The sequence below is a fragment of the Lathamus discolor genome, chromosome 1 (genome assembly GCF_037157495.1).
Source record: "Lathamus discolor isolate bLatDis1 chromosome 1, bLatDis1.hap1, whole genome shotgun sequence".
Lineage (NCBI taxonomy): Eukaryota > Metazoa > Chordata > Aves > Psittaciformes > Psittacidae > Lathamus > Lathamus discolor.
Genome location: NC_088884.1, coordinates 7,250,452 through 7,264,894, shown reverse-complemented (window position 1 = coordinate 7,264,894; position 14,443 = coordinate 7,250,452). Strand labels below are relative to the sequence as shown.

General features: G+C 39.7%; 1 protein-coding gene across 5 annotated transcripts in view; it reads left to right on the top strand.

Moving 5' to 3' along the window:
• The window catches only part of HMGA2 (high mobility group AT-hook 2), a 122,756-nt gene that overhangs the window by 12,628 nt on the left and 95,685 nt on the right, over window positions 1–14,443 (top strand). The gene's annotated exons all lie outside the window — the stretch shown is intronic.

The window sequence follows — 14,443 nt, the reverse complement described above, 5'->3', positions numbered from 1 at the left end:
TGGGAGTGAATATTTTTGCGTCTCTTATCAGCATGAAAAGGGGCACAACTCTTCCTTCAAAAGAGAGTAAGGAGATAACTTGTCCTGTAATTGACTAACAAAGGTTAAAGGGGCACTATCAGACATCAGAAGGTGATTAAGAGAGGTGATAATATTCAGATGTAATATCTACAAGATAAAGTTTAAAAGTTTTAAAACCAAAACTTCTTTGTCCTGCATTGCCTAGAAACAGCATATTTTCCTTAAATCCAGTGGCAAAGAGAGAAAGAACAGTGGGATACTTGCACTTAGAATTTAGTTTTTCCAGTCTAGGCCATCTTCATGCCTCATATAATTGTAGTGACTAGTAATATGTTTCAGTAAAAGTTTCCTCTTTCCCTGGCCCTTTAGTCTGTAGACATGGCAATCGGGTATGTGTGGTTTGATTCTTTGGCCATGGAAAAGTTTCAGTCTCAGATACTAGAAATTCTGTGTTCTCACTGATGTTTGCAGCTGATCAGAGTCTGACTTGTGCACCTCTCTTCTGCGCATCTTTCACTTGCGCAGAGGCTTTCAGTAGAAATGTGATGGGGATGTCACTTGGAAAGCATGATTGGGTATTAGAAAATACGAAGTTGTGGCCGTGTGCTCCATCACAAGTTAACTTTTCTGATTTCCCTTTTCCAATTCCTTTCGCCTTTATCTGCTCAACAATTTTCCTTAAACTCATTTTTCAAATCCATCTCAGTTTTGCTCCCTTATTTTTCTCTGCCTTTTCTTTCCTCTCTGCAGTAAATTTTCCCCTCATTTTATTCAGTTCTTTTGCATAGATGTCAACACAACCTTTAAAGTATATGCTTGCAAAAGCTCAAACAAGACCAGAAGGTACTTAAAGCTACAGCTGAGGTTCTCTGGAGTATCAGCAGCTAAATAAGGAAAGAGATGGCTTTAACAATCACTTTAAGAACTAGTTCTGTGGCATTGTCCACAGGGATAAAATACCCCAGGATATTCCTTCGGGAAAACAGACCATTACATACTAGATGTCTGCTTATTCCTGTAGTTTTTAAGTCAAGCAGATTTCAAGTACATGAAGAGACTCATTGGCATTAGGAAGAAGGTGGCATGTTCAGATGTACCTGTGCTGGTGACCTTCTCAAAGGCATCTTGCGGAAGGCAAATGCCAAGGGCGGTGAAACAAGGATCAGTTACTATCTGCTTCCTCCTCTCCTGCTCAGACCTTGCACATGTGGATGCTGAGTGTTGCTTGCTTGATCCTCACCTTGGGTGCAACCCCAGAGGAAGCAGCAGAAATAGCTGGTTTATGAGAGTAATTCATAACAGGCATGGCATCCCCACTGTATTAGGAATGTGTGACAGTGGAATAGGGGTGGTTGAAGAGCTTTGTAAAGAGGGAGAATGCAGCAGTGTGAAATGTTAAAAGGATATTCTCTCCCAAGCACTCGTAGTCAGAAACTAAGGTGAGTTTCCAGTGGAAAGGGCTAAATGCAACCCTTGTGGCATCTTTTAGGTTAGGCTGTTGCCCTTTTATTTTTGTATCTTTATGGGGAAGAACGAATAGGCAGTATCATTAAGTTTAGTATCGAATGTTTGTTGGGTGCAGAATCTGATTTGCAGAAATGTGAATTATTGGTTATTTAGTAGGTATATGCATTACTTTATTGTGAGACCAGTGCAACAGTTTCACTCATTTTTTAAAAACTTAGGTGTATTTTCGAACTTGGTATTACTTTGTTATTGTGCCTGTTGAAAGCACAGTCTTTTCATTTGCTTATTCTGATGCTATGAGTGCTTCTTGTGATTTTGAGAGATAATGCTCCTACCTGCAGCTGGCATTGAGATAATTCTATAGACTGTGAGAATCAAATATGCTTTTTATTTGCCCCTCTCCTTCTTTTCTCTTTCCAGTTTAAACTAGGCTCAGGGGTTCTTCCTGTGTGCATGATGAAATGGAGAGTGATGTTTTATTTTGCTCCAGAAAGAAATATGGTTAAATTATTATAAGCTATGGTGCCAATCATAAGCAAAGCTTATGGTTGAAATCAAGGGAGGATTTTGCCTAAAAGCAGATGGCACAGTATCAGCCTTTCTGTTTTGACATATAACATGTACTCAGAAAATGTCCCTTCTTATCATCCGAACTTCACTCAAGTTCTTAGTGATTATTTTCTTCTTTATTCCAGTTTATGTAGCAAGCCTGAATGACGATGGTTCTGTATCAGTGAATGTAAGGAGTGTACAGGTATTTTTTTTCTTGGAGAGGGCAGAATGCTCTATGGAAGGTGTTTTCCTGAGTTTGTAACTCTTTCTTCTGAGTCTAGAGGTTCTGTGTCATATGTTGTTCATCAAATTGTAAAGTATTATTTCTCCTGTTTCCTTCAATATGCACATGCAGAGACATACGACCTAACAGACCACTGTAGAATTCCGGTAGCTGGTCTTTCTGCCGGTTCAAATTAAGTATTTAATGTTTGTGACTTGCAACGTATTTATTTATATATTATTTTTTAGAAGAGAAGTAAATCTTTTTGACTACTATAAAACTGGGAAGGGGGAGGGAGAGCCCAAGCGAAGAAAGCAAGTAGCCAATTTCTCACAAGTGTATGAGACATCTGATGAGTTTTCAATGCAGTAATGTGTGCTTTGCAAAGTCGTCAAGGAGAAGACCCTTGTCAGCAGAACAGACGTAAAAGCTGACAAACTCTCCTGAAACTAAAATATTCAGCTGCACAGCTAAGCTTTTTAAATGTGTAGAGCTAATTAAGTAAAAATCCTGGAGATAACAAGGTCAAGCTGGTGGGAAGTTAACATACTTGGAGTCAGAAACACAGTGCCTGCTGCTGTAAGTCATCTTCACCATAGGTTGCTGCCCCTGTGTAAAGCACATTGAAGGCTACAAGTCCTATTAACAGAGAGGGAGGTAAACCTCTTCATGACCTTGATACTCCTTAATTTTAGAGGGTTTAATGCAGCAACATGTTCTAAGCTCTTTGGATGCATCTGCATTAGTGTATTGGGTCAAATCAAGAGTGTGCTTTGGAAATACATCTCCTGATTGTCCCTCGTGTATTATGTGCATTGTGGAACAGTCCCAGAGCTCATGGGCTGGATTCCTTTCAACTGAAACCAAATTGAAAGTTGTGCTGCAGAGGTGCCATCCAGTAGGCATTCAACCCATAGGACTAGGCTAGAGTGGAATTAAAACCTCTTGGAAGGTATGTGGTCTGGACCTGAAGTCCTCAGCACCAGCCTTTTTCCTCCTGCTGGTCCATATTGCCTATGTATTGTAGACATAGCCTTTGATGCTTGAAAAAGGCAGATGAAGTACACTGGCTTTTATTAGCAGAATTATTATTTATGTAGCACAGGCATAACGTCATATCTATAGCCGTAGAGATTTATATTCTCGGAATGCAGTGAAAAGTTGCGCTGACTTCATCAGTGCCAGGTTTTTGCCACTTAAAGCCTCCTGTTGCTGCTGTTTGTGGAATCAGGAACAGTTTTGCTGATGGCTTTACATAGCTCTTTGTAAAGAGCTCACAGTCAATGCTTTCTTGTTTCTTTTAATTTGTGTATGGCTAGAAGTTGATTGAAAGGAGGAGACTGAAAGGTTATGAGTAAAGCAGGAGACTGAATAATCAATTATTCTGCTGTTTGTTCCAAAGAGCTGCATTGAAAACCCCTGGAAATTTCATAGACTTCTAGGGCTCGCAGTCATTAGCTTAATGGAGAAACCTGAAACTCAGTTCTGAAGTTGATACTTAAAGGGTATTTTTTCGTTTCCATTGTTTTTGCTGTATTTTTAGGTAGTTTTTGGGGGTTTGTTTTTTTTTTGTTTTGCATTGTCTGATTTCAGCTCCACATTTTTTAACCTGAACCACAGATTCACTGCATGGCATAGCAAAATTGCTCAAAAACCCCAAGCAAAAGTCCAGAGCTGCAGTTCTGGAAGCCACATGACTATAGCAGCAGAGGAGAATCAGTGACTTTCCAAGTGCAGGGTACATGTAAAGCATCCATTTGCGCATCTCGTCACTGATGCCCAAGAAACAACTGTGACTTGTTCAGAAAACTTCTCTCTCTTTCAAGCATTTTGTTTTCTGTTAGATAGTCTAGGTAGCACATTTCAGGTTGGTAGGGGATAAAAGATAATCAGAAATAACTTAACTTCCTTAAGCAGGAGCTTTATCTGATCCAGTCATGATTACATAGCCATTACAGTACTTTTGAAGCTCAGGTTTTCCCCTTTATAATGAGGGCAGAGTTTCACTTTATATTTGTAAGTCAGTTTAAGCAGTGCCAAACCACGTCGAAAAAAAGTCATTACAAAAATGCTTTTTCTGGTAACTTTTTCTTCAGATTATTTCCCACCGCAGTTTTGACATAGCTGAAATATCAAACCTTAAACACGGAATTTGTGCGATGTTTCTGTGCTAGCAGTTCCAGAAGGCCTGTGTCAGGCCAAGGGCTCCTAGTGCGCATTCACTTGTAGGATTTTGAAAGCCAGGTTCTTAATTTTGAAGAAATGCGTACCAAGAGAACCTTGTTGCCTCAGAAGACCCTTCAGTGTTTCGAGGCTGTTTCTTGCCCACAATGAATTTTTGCAAACTTCTATCTAAGTAGAAGTTTCTGTCTGTTAGTGCCATGCTCTGTGGTGTGAAGCCATTTAACTTTGTGCTTATATCTCATTCAGCACAGTCATTTTTGTCTCATGAAGTCGTAGTCTAGGAGGTGCTTAAAGTCATGCCGGCTTCTTCACTATGTGATAGAGAGAGAAAGGTGTTCTGAGATCATAGTCCATCCTCCTCTATAAAAGACTTAGTTATAGGTGGGGTGAATTCTCGTGTGGAGAGAGCAACCTTTTAACACTGGGAAAGACAATCTAGATGATAAAATAGGACACAAATCTGAGTTTCAAATGGCAAAAGCTATGCGTGACAGATCTGGCTTGGTGGTGGTGCTTACCAGTGTATCCCCAGGCTAGGCTAGAGATTCCGCTGTCATGTGAACCTGTACTTGCTTGAAGGAATTACTTCATAGTCTATTTGGAGCAAACCATGATCGAGGTAAAACTTAAGTCACATGTATTGGATGATGATGAATGAAAAAGGAAGTTGCTATTTATGTAATTATAGAATATGGAATATACAGAATATAGAAGTTTCATCTATAAAATATAGATAAAAATTCTGTGTCTTGTATTTGGAAGAATAATCAAATTTCAGTGACTTTACATCATTGCAACTTTTGACTGCAATATCTGTGGTGTTACTGCTTTGTACTGCAGTTGTTTTGCTCTTTTACACATGTTGCTGTTATTTTAATCTTCCAAACTACCTTACCTGCTTTGCGAAGGTCATAGATGTTAATGCATGGTATATGACTTCTTTCATGAACATGTTTTACATCTGTGTGGGCAAGATCATCACCTGGGAAGGGGTCATCGTTTCAGTTTTCTATAGAGCTTGAAGGGGCTTTTATAATTATGAAAAACAGACGACCTCTTTCCTTCAAAATTACTAAACTTAACAAGTAGATGAAGGACATGAATTGGAAGCCTTAAAAGCTTTATACCAATACATTCACTTTCCAGTTCAGATGATCTGTAAAAGAAATCATCTCTCAAAACCTGAACATTTTGACAAAAGCAGTGATTGTTGAACTTTTCTCCTATGACTCACAGATATTTAATGGTCTTTTTTGCCAATCTTTGTCTAATTTTTTTTATTCAGCATTCTTTGAAAGGAAAAAGTATTTTGCGTGCTCATACAGGATGCATTAAAAATCACTAAATATATGTTCTCTCTCACCTGTGTTCAGAGATGTATGTGTCTTCATTTCCCTATAAGCTTATCTAAGCAAATAGTGTCCTTCCTTGGACCCTTGGAGTCCTCTTCCTTGTTGGTATAAGCAGATGTGGCGCCGTTATTTCAAGTGCAGATCTCGTAGACCACAAAAGAAAATTTAGCCATGGTATTTCTTTTCTAAAATGCATTTATATTACCAAAAGAGTATTTCTCTCATTCGCTAATTCATTTCCACTTCCGTTAAGGGATCTTAAAACATACCCGGTTTTGCTAAAAAACACTTTGCCTTCAGCTGTCATTTCAGAATCCTTAAAGGAAAATCTTTTACTCTGTTTGAGGCCCAAAGAGGAAATTTTAACAGGCAAAAAATGCAGCATCTGTAGTGAAAGGTAAAGTGGAATTCTGAGCTGTTGCCTTTTCAGGATCTCAGGTAATGGGTGTTCAAGAACTTTGAAAATTAGTTTCCCATTCAGCTGTGTATTTTGATTTTACAAGCCTCATTGCCCTTTTAACATGCGAGGAAACAGCACTGAGGCTGGCCATGGCAGCATCAGGAGACATTTTTGCACCTGTGGTGTTTCCGTTTTTGGTTTTGTTGCTAGCACAGTTATCAGTGCATCCAGCTCTACCTGACAGAGAAAATACATCAGCTAGTGAAAAGCACAGGCACTCATTCTTGCTCTTACAATTCCATTTTAATCACTGGAAATGTTATGAATGCAGAAAGAGAAGCTGGGCCTCACCTCCATTGAAAATGTACTCCACAAGGTTAATTGCCTTGCCCAAGGAAATCTGTAGAAGAGCCAGGAATAGAACTCGGATTTCCTGGCAGCCTGCCTGTGCCTTCAGTCAAGGCCATCCTCCAGTAAAGCTTGCTTGTGAACAGGTTGGATAAAGAGGGAAGCACGCTTTTCAGTTCTGTATCTTAAACCAGTATATGGGTTACCTGTTTGTATAAACTCAGATGTGAGTAATCTCAGTGTGTTTAGCTTTTGTCTAGCTGGTGGGCAATGAGGGGTAGGAGTATGGTACTAAAAAGTCTATGATTTTCCCTGGGGGTATTTAAAAGACGTGTAGATGTGGCATTTAGGGACGTAGTTCAGTGGTGAGCTTTGCAGTGCAAGCTTAATGGTGGACTCGATCTTAAGGGGTCATTTCCAACATAAATGATTCTATGATTCTGTATACAGGATAGAATGGACAGGTTTCGGACCAGAAGGGTTTTGAACCAAACCCGAATATAAGGCTGAAAGCTATTTGATGTATATTGATAATATTTTCTTATCTTTGTACCTTAATTACATGTAGAAGTTCAATACTGATTCAGTAAATGACAAATGTAATCATGAAACCAAAGTGCCTAGTTCCTGGAGTGTTTTAAATGCAGTTACTCTGCTTTTCTGGACTAGCTGATCTGAGCCATAGCTGCAGGACAGGGCCGTTCCAGGTCACGTCGTTCAAAGGTGGTATTTCCATTCCCTGTCCTCTTGAAAGGTAATGGTGCAGACGGAATGAAAACCCACATGTTAAAGTGTGAGCCGGGGCAGAAGATTCAGAGTCAAGACTTCTAGGTTTTCTTATAATTTCTGACTAATTGTGCAGCTTATTTAATGTCATTTATTTTCATTCCATTCTGTTTTATACAGCAGTCCCCAGTAATGCAGTAGCCTTACAAAAATGCACATTTCTTTCTCTAGCAGTAATAGGAAAGGGCCGTTTTATAAGTCCGTCCCTGTGTGGGTGAATTTACTCTTTCAATTAAGAGTAATGATAATAATTAAAGTAATCCTTCTGGCTTTGTTCTGCATTCTTTATAGACCCAAGCAGGCAATGTGGATGCTGAAGGAATGCAGGGTTGATCCTCTCCTGGAAGGGCTGGGAGGAGGCTAGTATTGTGATAATTAATATTTGGAGAGTGCTTTCAGGTGTTTGAATGAAAGTCATTACTTGCCTTGAGTATGAGTATTGTTATTTCCTCTTCTTAATCCTGGGTCTAAGCCTTACCTCAGATTGCAGTTCAGTATTACATTTTAGCTATGAGGCTAGATTTTCAACAAGAAAGTGGGCTTTTTTCAGTAAATAGCTGCAAAATATCCTCACCAGGAGATGGCTTCTAATTCTGTAGCACACAACTCCAAGCAAGTTAAAAAAAGGCTTTTTGTATCAACAGTAATGCGCTTTAGATGTGATTTACTTAGCATGAGGCATTCTTACTTTGCTGTCTTGAACGTATTTTGTGCTAGCTACCAATTTAAAATACAAAGTGAGCATAGTTTACAACGGCATTTACAGATGCACTTGTTTATCCATCCCAAGACCTATCTGAAGTATTCATCAGACTGCAAATGAAAACGAACATAAAAGTAGAGAGACAAGAACCTAAAATTCGAAAATCGTGACTTCACAGGCTGTACTGTTTCCCTAGTCAGACTGGGGTACGGTTTAGTGGTTTAAAGTTGCAGTAGTGACGCTGCTGCTAAAAGAGGAAGTGATCTTTTCAGGTCCAGGAGAACCCAGGTACTTTCAGTCTTCAGGGGGACCCTGGAACAGGAAACACCAAGGCCTGGGAAGGTGACAGACTGAATGAGAAAGCTGTATGTTAAGGAGATGTAATTGTGGTGTAGAGGCTGATAATGCTCCTAGCACGCTGCTTGTTTTGCAGTCTTTTGTTACTCCCTGTTCAGACTGATTCTGGTTGCACAGAAAATGCCTATCAGCCTCGCTGTTACCAGAGGCTGTTGACGGGGTATGATTTTCTTCTTCGCAAGGTGGGGAGGCTTCATCTCTGGTGGTTTGATGTCGTAGTGATTGCTTTCTAGGAAGGAAATCTTTTTGCTGTGCCAGGGCAGCCTCTCCTGAGCTGACAGACAGAAGTAGGTGGGTTTGTTTCCTGAACACAGGCATCTCCGGGTTTCATCCCTTTTCTTTCATGGCTTGACAGTGTGGGAAGTCTATTCCACCCAAGCTACCTGCTGCCTCACTGGGATTTTAGTAGCCTGTCCTGGAAGCATTTTTCTGTGCATGGCATTTCAGCTTCAAGAGAAGGGCTGGGGAATGCTTCTCATCCCGAAAAGCATAGGAGATGTTGGTTAGGACTCTTGTACAGGAGGTGTGGGTTCAAATCTTCATCATGTTTACTAATGGGCAGACCCCCCCTGCGAGTACTGTTGCTCCAAGACACTGATGTATCAGCTGGCCGTGAGCACTATGAATGGAGCTGTTCTATGCCCTGACCTTATGCAGCTCTGAAGGTTTCTCCATAGGGTGGACCTGGATTTGGGGGGGCTTTCAGCTGAAACTTGAAATGCAGTGAAGTGTTTGTTGGGAGGTAGGACTTGCTACCTTAGGTTAGCAATTTTGAGCACGTTCTGTTAATTAAACTTTAGTTTGCAGAGGGCTTTAAGGTTAACTAGAAAATACTAGGCATCTGAGGACCTTACAAAGATAGGCAGTCACAGAGAATAGATGGATTAAATCCCACCCTAGAGAAACCTCCACACACGTAAGACGTTATCTGTGTGTTTTATAGCGTGGCTGCAAGAATTTTGCAGGCAACAGCTTGCTGTAATCTATTTGCATGTGATTTTAATTCTTTCTCTTGCCAGTTCAAATGCTATTGCCTGTTATTGCAAGTGCTGTAACGTTTCAGAGGTTTTTTTGCAGTTCGGTTATATATCTGCATGTGTGCTATTCCCATAGCAGTTTTAGGAGGGTAGTAATGCATAATGGATGTCTATATTCTGCTTTTCATTTTACATTTTTAAAATAAGCTTTCTGCTTTCAGTTTGTGTTATTCTACTCTGTCAATCCTGAGAACTGTGGAACTGCAGAATTGCAGGGTCAGGCTTTGGCACTATTTGTGATGATTTAAATAATAGTATTGATAAATTACATTTGAAGTAACGTAATACTTGTGTATATCTATCGGTGTCAATGAGAAAGGAGTCTGGTCTGCAGAGGTTGGTTTGTTTTGATTAAAAGTAGTTTACCAGTAGTGGCAATCTCTGTTTTGGAGCCTTTAAGATTATCAGTGAATTGGGCAAGATTGAGGGTTTTTACATCCTGTCTGTTCTAGGTAACTGCTGGGAGCTTAAAAAACAGTCAGACTGTTAGTTCCTGCATGCAGCAGAAATCATTACCCAATATATTATCCTAATCCATTTTGACTGTTATATCAATTACCCCAATAGCAATTGGGGCCTTTTACAAAATGTAATACAAACACATATGTGAGCTTCACTATTATGATCTTATCAAAGTTGCATTGTGTTAACATGTTCTTGGGGTTTCCTTAGTATTCACACAGAACCCATTCACCCTCTGGCTGCTCCTCCTGCATTGTTTCCTGTTAGTGATGCTAAAGGCCTTGAGAAATCTGCCTGGGGACTCTCCTTCCACAGACAACTGTCTCTTTGGGTCTTGAAAAAACAACTGACACAACACATTGACACGGTGCATACTGTACTTGGATCACAGTATTACAAATGTAGAGGAGACAAGGCTGTCTCTGCCATGGCATGCGCTCTTGCATTCATTAACATTCATGAACTATTTGGAGGAGAAAAAGGTGTAGGCAATTTTTAAGGAGCTTCTTCTGCAAACTTCCCATTCAAATCAGGGATGACGATTCAATCATGCAAAATTGTTTTATCAAGTTTTATATGTAAGTCTGATTGAGATCTGTAGGTAGACAAGTGGTCTGTTGGTGACATGATGCCTCTGATCAAGTAGATGGAATATGCAGCCATGAGATGATGCATGATAAAATCTTAGGCTTCTTGAGGTCAGTGGCCAAACTCCTAATGAAATCAGTTGTCTGGATTTCAGCCCTTCTCCCTCTGCCACTAACGTGATGTATAACTGTCTGCTGGTTCATTATAAAGCTTTATAAATTGTGCAAATAGCCATTAGCACAAAACTCAGGTAATTTGAGGAAGAATATCTGTACGTGTTGAAGGGGTAATGGGTTAAAACTTAAACAGGGGAAGTTTAGATTGGATCTAAGGAGGAAATTCTTTCCTGTTAGGGTGGTGAGGCACTGGAATGTGTTGCCCAGGGAGGTTGTGAGTGCTCCATCCCTGGCAGTGTTCAAGGCCAGCCTTGGGTGAGATGGTTTAGTGTGAGGTGTCCCTGCCCATGGCAGGGGGGTTGGAACTGGGTGATCTTGAGGTCCTTTCCAACCCTAACTATTCTATGATTCTAAATTAGGCACCAGATGAACACAAAGTTTACAGTGAATCACATAGCAAGAACAGTATTTGAATCAATATGTAAATATAATAAACTTGTTATTAACATCAGCAAGTTTCGAGCAGTCACTGCAGGAATGAACAGGTAGGCTAGACTTGTACCTAGATACAGACAGATGGGGGTTTTGATGATTTTTTTTTAATTGTAAAGCAACTTGTATGTCATATGAACAGTACTGCTTCTGAAAAGTAGAAGGCTTTTCCTGTTTAATCATTTCAATGGTCCGTTTGAAAACTGCAATATGGACATCTCTGTACTTCACCCTTGAAGATATACAAAGATGTGGTTTTGAAAATGCTGAATGATTTTGCTTTTTTTCTCAGGAGTAACTTTCATTAAGGATATGCCTAGCTGTGTTCATAGGTAGATACGTGCAGAGGGTGCATTACTCACTGAAGAAAAGTCTATTAGGGCAGTGGCTCCATTGAAGTGACTTCAATAGCAAGACTGTAACTGACTTGGTCGGAGTTAATACTGATTCTTGTAAATGGTGATACATAAATTGGAAAGCCTTTCTCAGTTATGCTAACAAAAAGCCACTGGTTATGGTTTTGAGTAAGGGAAAGAATTTGCCCTTTAATCTGCAGCATATCTAAAGGGAGAAGGTTTTGTGCATCATATTTTTTGTTTAAACTAGATCAAAATTCCTTAGGTAAGGGCAGTATCTATTGCACAGAGAGCAACAAAGTTGAAGTTCACACATGCACACAAAAATGTTTTAAAATTATATACTTAATAACAATTTTGCTCCAAGCAGAAGCTATTTCATCTCTTTTTATTGCTCATTTCAGGAAGCAGAAGGTCTCAGAGCCTCTGCAGGCAAACCGGATGCCATTGGTTTCCAAAAAAAGAGGTTATTAATCCTACCCTTCCAAATCACTAGGAAAGCTATTTAAGGGGGAAGTTAGAGCCATCATAACCTTTTTGCATAATTATAAATCATTGTGGTTTGCTTTGCATGATTACAGTTTCAAATAGCTCATTAAATAATGTCCCAGAGCAAGCTTTATACATTGCAAAGCTCTGTACACCCCTCTTTATAGCCCCAAAAGCCATTATCTTGAGTGTATATTAACTGGGAGGCAGAACTCGATATATTTAGCGTCTTCATTTTTTGTTGACTTGTTAGTTTCCATGAAAGTTTTTTGTGGCGTTATAATAAGAAGCCATGGGAGGGATTCTGTCCTTCCTTTGCACTTCTGCAATGTGGGCATTCCAGACACTGCACAGGAATAGAGACAGAGGTGAACCATACCTGCATCCATTCTCTGTTTGTCTTCTCCAGGTCGAAGTTTGAATACGTAGCTTGCTTGCTCTGCTCGTTCAGGGCTACATAAATGTCACGGATAGAAGCTTTGAAAAAGTTCTTAGTTTAATTTGAGTATGATAAGACATCTGAAAAATGGAAAAGGGCATTTATTTAATTAAAAATGTCTGGGTTTATTTGGAAGCTATCCAACAAAATAAACATCTGGTACAAAACTAAATATGAGACATTTCAGGTAACCTTTGAGAAGGTCTTAAAGCAAGGAGTAGCGACAGGCAAAAAGAATGAACAAAGAGCCCAAGTGTCTGTAAAACTTAGAGCAGCGGGGAATTGTCACTCCTCGGTTCTTCGGTTGAATCTGACCTCACCAGCTGTCAGCTCAGTTGCGTCCCATGCACTGATATTAAGAGTTTTCAGTCTAGGGTGGAAGAGTGCTTAAGCTACCCATCTCTTATTTCACATGGCGGCATGGGGTCAGCCATAGCCCCTCTGCCTTTTGCAGTCTAGGAAACTGAAAGGAAGAATAATTTTTCCTCTTTCAGAAACAGAAGTGATGTGGAAAGCTCTTGTTTACAGCAGTTCTGCTCTGTATTTCAAGGATCAGGGTAGTTTCCTTACATACCTGTATTAGCTGTCCAAAGGTTGCATCCTGTCTCCAGTTTTCCTTGTCACACTCCTTTTTTTGGATCCTATTGCTCAACCAAATATGTGGGGATCTTCTAGTAACTAGTTCATTATGGTTGTATCTTGCTCTGTCGGGGATGGAATAGCCAGGTCCCAGAGCCAAAAGCCATGTCAGCTTAAAGACAAGGACAGGATCATGGGAATTTTGAAGACAGCTCAAAATCATTTCATTCCCTTCATATCCTGTGTTAAGCTGTACATTTGACTTTGCACTTCCAGAGAGTACAGCAAAGACTTGAACCCGCAGCATATGATTTAAACTGCTGCTGACATCAAGCTTGGCCCATGTAGCCCTAGCACCAAGGCTGAATTTGGGTGGCAACACATCAGCACCATGAACGACTTATGAATGAAACAGGAATTTTTAAGGGGCATTTTCATACTTGGCTCAAGTGAAAAGTAGAGAATATTATTTATGCAGATGGAAATGTCCATGCCCAGTGAAGTGCAGTGTTGTCTTTGCTAATCTCAGATATATTTGTGTTTGAGTGTGGATTTTCTCCTTTGCACAGAGGTTCTAGTTGGTCTGTCAATGAGGTCATAGCCCCACAATTGACATCATAGTCTGTTTTCATGGAAACTACTGCGATCTCACAAATCCAGTTTTATAGCAGTCTGTGAATGATGGGAAAATGAGCTGTAAGAGAGGAAGTTGCTGTTTAAACTCAAATCAAAGGTAATTGTCAGAACTAGAGAAAGTATTAAGACATAGTTCTGTAGGGCCAAATTGATTCTTGGTGTAGTACTGCTGAAGGCACTTTTGAGTTACCCCAGGGAGAAACTTACCCCCTGTGTCTGGAATGACTTGATGGCAAACATGTGAAGAGGAAGTGAATTTATGCTCCAGTTTAATATATTGGAAAGTTTTCCCTCATCTGAAAGTCTTTCTTTATCTCTGAATTTCCTGGCTTTTGTGGATTTATATTAGATCCTTAGTGTTATTTCAATGTATTTTTTCTGGTGTTACATGTCTTTTGGGTTGTTTTTACTGGGGTTATAATATATATATATTTAATGAAAGTAAAAGCAATCTTCCGTTGAGGAGGTCACAAAACTTTCAGGAGCACTGTGTAGCTACCAAGTGCGAGGCATCTCTTCATTTCAGATCTGTGGTTGTTGCTTGTGTGGCTAAAGCACTCATTTTAATGAGAAGATGCAAGTCTCTCTTAGAGAGCATTTTAGCACCTATTTTCCAAAGTCAAATGTTATTGGCAGATTTAATTCTTTGCAAAAGAATTACCTCTCCAACTCCATATGCAGAGTGCTTGTAACCTCTTAAAATTAATGATCTGCAGTATAAATAGGACATCAATACATTATGCTTGTCAAAACCTTGACAAAGAATGATTTTTAAGACATGTCGAAAGATGCAATAAGCAATTACATTCTGTACTTATGTGCAAGTTGCTCACCCCTATTCTTTACCAGATCCCTA